This window comes from Aythya ferina, assembly GCF_964211825.1.
Source record: "Aythya ferina genome assembly, chromosome: 1".
Lineage (NCBI taxonomy): Eukaryota > Metazoa > Chordata > Aves > Anseriformes > Anatidae > Aythya > Aythya ferina.
Window position 1 is genome coordinate 170,807,972 of NC_140296.1, and position 7,253 is coordinate 170,815,224.

Sequence of the window (7,253 nt, forward strand, 5' to 3'; positions counted from 1 at the left end):
ATAAGACTAACCTGAGTGAAATCACAAGAAGAGCCTAAGTAAGAACATTTGTGTGCAATTGCATGTGATAAGATCATTCACAAAAAAAAAAAAAAAAAAAAAAAAAAAAGGCTTAAGTGCATGGAAGTAATCATTAACATGAAGAAGGGAAAGGTGGCCCACCTTTAGTTTTTGCAGTGTGAAATTCTATGTCTTTTTCTGTGTCTGTGGAATTTAACACGTATTATCACTCAGACTGTGACAGATATGTTTTAGCAGAGCATTCAGGAAAGCCTTCCCCTTTCTATCTGCTCTCCAAGATACCGTGGTAACACAAACCATTCCTTTCGCCATCTGTCTGCATGGCTCCTCATTATTAATTGTATTTCCCAAGGTTCAGGAGTGTCTTCAGTAACCTTGGGAAAACTTGTTTTCAAACTCCAAATGTGGTTTCTTCCCTGATCCCTCTTACATCCCCCTCTTTAAAATGAAAGGCTCCCATTCATAGTTACCCTTTCTTTCCTCCTCTTTTGCCAGTTTTTAGTCCAATATGCTCATTGTCCCTCTATTCCATGACTTCAGACCTTAGACATTTTAACCAACAGTGGAGAATGTTGTCAAATGCTTTCTGAAAAACGGAGTCTATAATATCCTTTCCCCTTCCTTACCAGGGCAGTAATTTCCTCAAAGAATTCCAACAAATTAGTTAGGCATGATCTCCTTTCCCTGAATTGATGTTAGCTGTCTTTAATCAAGCTCTGCTTTTCCAAGTGTTCCCTATTTGATTCCTTAAAGGAGTTTCAGAGTCTTTCCCCCTTCAGTGAAGTCAAACTGACAAGTCTGATTTTTCCCAGTGTCTGGGGAAGCCGTCTTCTTGTTTCCATTAAGAAAAAATGATGAGAAGTAAATTTCAAATATGTTCAGCAGCCTCCCACCTAGAGACACTTATTCCCTTGAATTTTAAGTGCAGCTTTTGCTGTCAAGAAGGGGGACACAAACCAAGAAGACAAGGGTGGGAATGGAGAGACACAACATTACAGATGACAATTGTGTGCAACTGGACAACATCGGGAAAGCTGGGAAACAAATAATACCGAGCATTTCTGATGAGGTCTGAGACTTGCATGGCTGAAATTCATATTTGGTTCCTCTTGTGGACATGCAACACCGGGACACACAGCACCACACTGCAAGCTTCCTCAGGGACCTTGCTAGGGAACATCTGCTGCGATGTGACCCGGTCTGTGTTACAGTCTTAGGCATCTCTGTGTGCTTCTGAGGCTTTGTATTGGACTCTTTGCAGGCTGCACTCTAAGCTGTGCTTTCACTTCAGGTGTGAGTTAATTGGGGAGGAGGATGTAGAGGTTAACCCCTCTGCTGCCATGAGCACGGCCAGCCTCTGAAGGCATGTACTGTATGGTACAGCACCTTTCACTGGTAAAGGAACAGACATCTGAAAAAATAACAGAAATCAGTTGTTAACTCTTTTGATCACTGCATTTTGAATGTACAGTGAAAATCAGATAGCCCTCAACAGGCCCAAATGTTTCCTTATGATTGTGAGAACAATATCCACTACCTACTTCTAAAACTGTCTCCTCTTATTTCCTTCTTGTCATCAAGCTCCATTCATAAAGCGTCAGCCTCCTGAAAAGGGACTCCTGGGTCACCAGTCTAGTCTCCCAGTATCACAGGAAATTGCACTAATTGCACTAAGTCATCCCTTTCATAAATTCCTTCCTAAAACTCCATAGGTTATTTGCTCCTGTTATTCCTACAAAAGACTAACTCATCTCTCTGCTGTTTTAATTTTCCTTCTTCCTATTTCCAGACTACATTTTTCATGACCCATTAATGTCCATTTGTCCTTGTGCCAAGATTTTCCTTTGACTTAAATATATTTTCTTGTTTCCTCATAGGCTGTTTTCCTTATGCCATCTTGCTCTTTTCACTGTTCTCCTTCCTTTCGTGTTTTTGCTCTCTCCGTCTCAAAATCCTATCTCGTTCAAGACAGATAGTCTCGAAAAAATGTTGCTGGATCAGGCACCAAATCTTCCATTGGGCTGAAAGTCTCCATCGTTGAGAGTCCGGATACATCAGGAGGAACATGACTTAGATACCATACATCAGCTGAACTGCAGGTAACTGACAACCATGGCTTGTGCTGGGTAAATCATATCATTTCAAGACTTAGCAGAAGGGATCAAGACTAATATTTCAGACTCAAAAGAGCAATAAGTGTGGTCATTCAGCTGTGTTGCTCAGACCTGTTCTGGAACAAGATATGGCAGCTATCCCAGCTCCTGCAAATCTTACTCACACGTAGATTTCTTCATTGTAGAACTGATCCGAATTAGTGACGTGGGGAAGAGTCCAAAAAGAGCTCCATCCTTACAACTCAGCTCCTGGGGCCAGCACAGGGCCTGGCATAATGAGAAGGGCTAGAGAGTCACCAAAACACTGAGCATTTGCTTTCACTCAAAGGAAAGTGAGTTGCACAGCATTACTCTGTATTTTTTGAGGCCACATAATATCAATCATATTATTCATTACCGCAATATTAATGAAGGACAACCCTGCAAGACTGGTCGTGGGTCAAAGCAGGGTAGTTTTTTTTTTTAGTATCTATAAAGAAAGTGTATAGCGCATGGTCACACCTTCATGCAGCAGTCAGACCACCTTCTCCTTTTGTAACCAACAGCTTTTCACTGCAGTGGCTGCACTGTGCTCCAAGAAGTGGCATTAGCTCCAATATTAAATCCCAGTCCAACTCAATGAGGGTTTCCAGATCTCCTTCAGAAACAATGCAGCATCCCTTTTTAAAAGGCAGAAATGGTAATGTTTTGATGGGCCATTAAATGACATGTTCCACTGCAACAATTTTAATATTTTTGCCTGTGTTACCAAGACCTACAGCTGCTTCTTCCTTTTATCAGGTTTCACATTTTTAAGTAGATTTCTGATTGGTTTTGCATTATTACACCTGGAAAATGTATCCTTGCTACAAAGGCTAGAGTCTGATTCTGGTGCCTTATTAATATCCATATTCCCTTTCTGTTAAATACTGTGATTCAGATAGTTTAAAACAGTTTGGTTTTGTCTTGAAAACAGACAGTCAGCTAAAGATGAGCCTCCTTTTCCAACCCTTTCCACAGCCTGCTGTTTTTGGCTGGCTTTCTGATGCTGACAGCTAGGCTGGCCCTTGGTAGGCCGCCCCACGCCACCCACCCTTAGCCCTTACCAGGGCTCCACATGTGAGTCCGGATGTGAGGACAGGGACCTGGTTATGTCCTTTTGATTCCTGCTGTGCCACTTGTCCTGACTCAGCATCCCGGTGAGAGCAACGTGATGCCTGCTACCACTGCCGCTCGCGCAGCTGGCGAGGTTTCCCCGCAGTTATTTGCCATCAGTGGTTTCAAAGTGCACCACCACCACCTCCCTGGGGCCCACCAGATGCAGGTTTGCGATCGCCTGCTTTGTACTGCATGCCCGTTGCGACAGGACTTCGGGAAGGAAACCACAGAGAAATGAGCTGTGAGTGCATCCCCTGATCCTCCTACGGTGGGCTCGGAAGTCACAGCGCTGCAAGCCTGCCTCAATGAGAAGTGATTTCTTAGCTGACAGTTGTGCGTGTGGAAGGCTAATAAGTGCTCACACTGGTTTTCAGCCAGCTAATAGAAGTCAGTTGTAGTTTACATCTTGCCTTTGCCTCCATATGCACCAAGGAAGAAGTCACTGGTACTGTCCACTGAAGTCATCTGCATTTTTTCCATGTCCAGTCATCTCTCGGTGTTTTTCTCAAAAAACTAATACAGAACATATGTAAATTGGGCTGTAAGAACATATTCTGTATATTTAACTCTGAAAAATGAAGTTAGGATGAAGAATGAACATCAAGAGAAAAGAAAAAATAAAAAGGATGGCTGGGAATATTTTTACCAGGGCACAGCTAATCCGCAACCTGGATGCGCTGCTCCCAGGTGATCAAGACCTGACTGTGTTTCAATCACAAATGTGACTCCTTTCATTTCTGCCTTAAACCAAAGCAAGCTCGAGTTCTCTGGGCTAGCCTACATCTTTTTCTCATTGCAGAACTTGGCACTACTCAGCACGAATAGCATGCCTCGCTCAAGGAACGGCAAGAGTAATGAAGGCAGGGGCTTTCTGGATCATGCATGAGATGCATTAGCAGAGCTGTGGGGCACTTCCCGCAGCACCTGCCCAGGCTACTCCTGGCAGCGCTCAGCGCTTTTGGGTTTTCCCTTTCCTGATCCCCAGCTGAAAACAACTTCTAAAGAGGCAGTTCCCATGACATGTTCACGTTTGGCAAGTAATGGCTGATGCTTAGGTGGAAAGAGAGAAATCACCCTTCCCTGTTCATCGTGACCTCTTTACCTTAGCTTCTCTCCACATCTGGTCCTCTTACCCCATGCCCCCGCCTCCGCTATGCCTTTTCTTCTTTTGTTTTTCTCTCTTTATAACTTATCCCCCTCTTATGTTACCACCTTTCAAAAACACAATAGCGTGGACCTAACATAATGTTTCCTGCTATCATTCCCTCCTCACCTCCTCACCGGTGGTCCTGGTTTCTGCTGTAAGCTCTTTGGGAAATGGCCTTCCCACCACCTCCTCTTTGCCTCTGCTAGAGGGGGGCCCAGTCCTGGTTGGTCTGTGGGCCAATCAACGTGGCTACAAGTAGTGATAACGAGTAGCAATTTGCTCCTCAGTTAATTAATTTCTACACATGTCAAGTCTATAAGCTATCCTTTTCAACAAAAACATGCATTTCGTGTTCTGAAATTGTATATCTAATATCAAATTTTACATCTCATCAATTCAAGGGACAGAAGTCACCTGACCTGGTGTGTGCTGCTGGCCTAACGCAAAATCAATTTTGAACTTACAGTAATGGAAAGGAATTTTTTCTTGAATCAATTGAAGATGGAATTGTCGTGGAAATTTTCGAATCACTCCACATAATAATCAATAACAACGAAGTCCCGAACCGCTCCTGAACAGTTCACAAGTCAAAAAAGTGCTGAACTTCATCCAATAAATTATTCATTGTGAATTGTTCGCACAGCTGTGCTCTACATACAAGGGAAGTTCAGGGGGTCTAATAATCCCTCTTCATGCAGAATATTTTGTTACATGGGGAAAACAGTAATTCAGAGGATGCCCAATTTTTATGCTCTTGTAATAAATTAAGAAACTGTTTGATTTTGTCATCTGTGAGGGAAATACTCTTTTTTTTCCACTGGAATGAACTATCTCAGAATAGTTTTTAATGGAAATGATTAGAATGGTTGCTATTAAGAAATCAGCATTGGTCCAGCAATTACCACACAATCCCAAATGATGTAGTACAGGAAAATATATTTATCCCAGAGACTGTGTGGTAACTTATGGTAAAAGTTGCTTCTTTAGGAGCAGCCACCACAACTCCATCTGTTTTAGCTAAAATATCTGTCCAAGTGACCCCAATTTCAACTTTATGAGGCTCATATTAATAGGGAATCTGAAGAAAATGAGCCAGAGTTTAGCTTCATGTCACTACTCACATTTTCAAGCTCTTTATCAAGTATCTCTTAAAAGTGTCCTGTATGCTAGAGCTCTGAATGCCTGTCTGTAAGTGATGGACTCGTCTTTAAAGAAACAGATCCACTTAATGTGTTCAGCTACAAACATGAGCCTATTGGTGCATATGAACTAACATGTCACCCCGTGATTGATGCTTCCCTGTTACTCTGCCAAAGTACATTAAGTTAAGCTCCTTTTCATCTCCACAAATAGTAGGGACTACAGATGGCCCTCATTTGTAATCCTCAACTAGCACAGCTGAGCGATAGGAGAGGGTGCTGGTACCCATTGCCCGCCTGAAACGGATTAAGGAGATTTCTGTACAGAGCAGCGTTACAAGAATAAAGTCCCAAAGCAAATAATAACAAAAAGGAAGGAGTGCTGACAGTGGCTGTGAGCATTGCCAAATGGTGCAGATGACAGTATCTCTGAGTAGACAGTTGTATTCGGTGGTGAATATTTCAGCAGTGTGCACGACTCCCATATGCCTGTCCTTTGCTGCTGGTCTCCCATGTGCCATGAGCAACGTGCACTATGAGCACTGCTGTACTGGCATCCCAATCATTCAGAAGCCCACGGCTAACCTACTGACTTCAGTCACGGCCAGGATTTTGTCATTCACTGGAGCAGGTCAAGGCACCTCTCAACGTGGTCAGTTGTATATAGGGAGCTCAGACCACTTGTCAGTGGCCATGCATCTACATTTTGAAGTACAAAACAAATCCTGCAGGCTCTGTGCTCAAACTGCTTGCTGGAGGCTTCTACTATAGTTGTTGGTGCTGCAGTCTGCTGAAGGAAACGTCGGCCCCTGCAAGGCACTTCCAAGGTGTATTTTCCCAGAACACTGTAGTGTTTCAGAAAAGAGAGAGGAGAAAAGCCTCTACCTTTTTGCTTGGTGTACACACTAAGCAGGTTGAAACCATTTCAGGACACAACATTGGGCACCTTCTCAGCAACAAAAATGTCCTCTTGCTGTTCTCTGAGGACAAGTGTGCAGGGTCCGTGTGGGTCTGCCCTTGGCATTGCTGTGGAAAGGGAGGCTGGGAGGGGCACTGATCTTCCCCATTGATGCTTTCACCTCATATCAAAGCTATTTCCATCTCTCATGTAGAAAGCATGCATTGTAACACAGATTTTCTTCACTTGACACGTATTACAAGAGTGAATTTATGCCTCTTTGCTTTCAAAAATATGTATTTGGGAAAAAAAAAAAAAAAAAAAAAAAAAAGAAGAAGAGAAAAAAAAAAGGAAAGGTGGCTGCAGTTTTGTGTGAGGGGTCTGTGGGACGGGGATCAGCATCTGGCTCTCAGTGGCTATGAGCAGACAGTGCCGAGCGCGGCCTGGAGGAGCAGGGCTGTGCTCCGGCCAGACAGGAAAGGAGCCCCGGCGTCCAGACGGCACGAGAGATAACAGCTGCCTTTCCAGACACCATTATCTGCTCCAGCGAGTCATTGGGACCAGCCAGCGGGCCTTCTCCAGGGAAAGCCACACACAGCTCCTCGGAGCACCACGCTTCACCAGGGGAACAGAGCTGGTGGTGCTCTGGCCTCTGAGCCGGTGCAGACACAGATGTGTCCTCGTGGGGACCTGCCTCTGCTGTAGGGCTGGCGCCTTGCTGGCCCTGCACTTGCAGCCACCCAGGAGTCTGACCAGGCTGGGCTCTGGCCATATGAGAGATGAACAGATACTCCTCT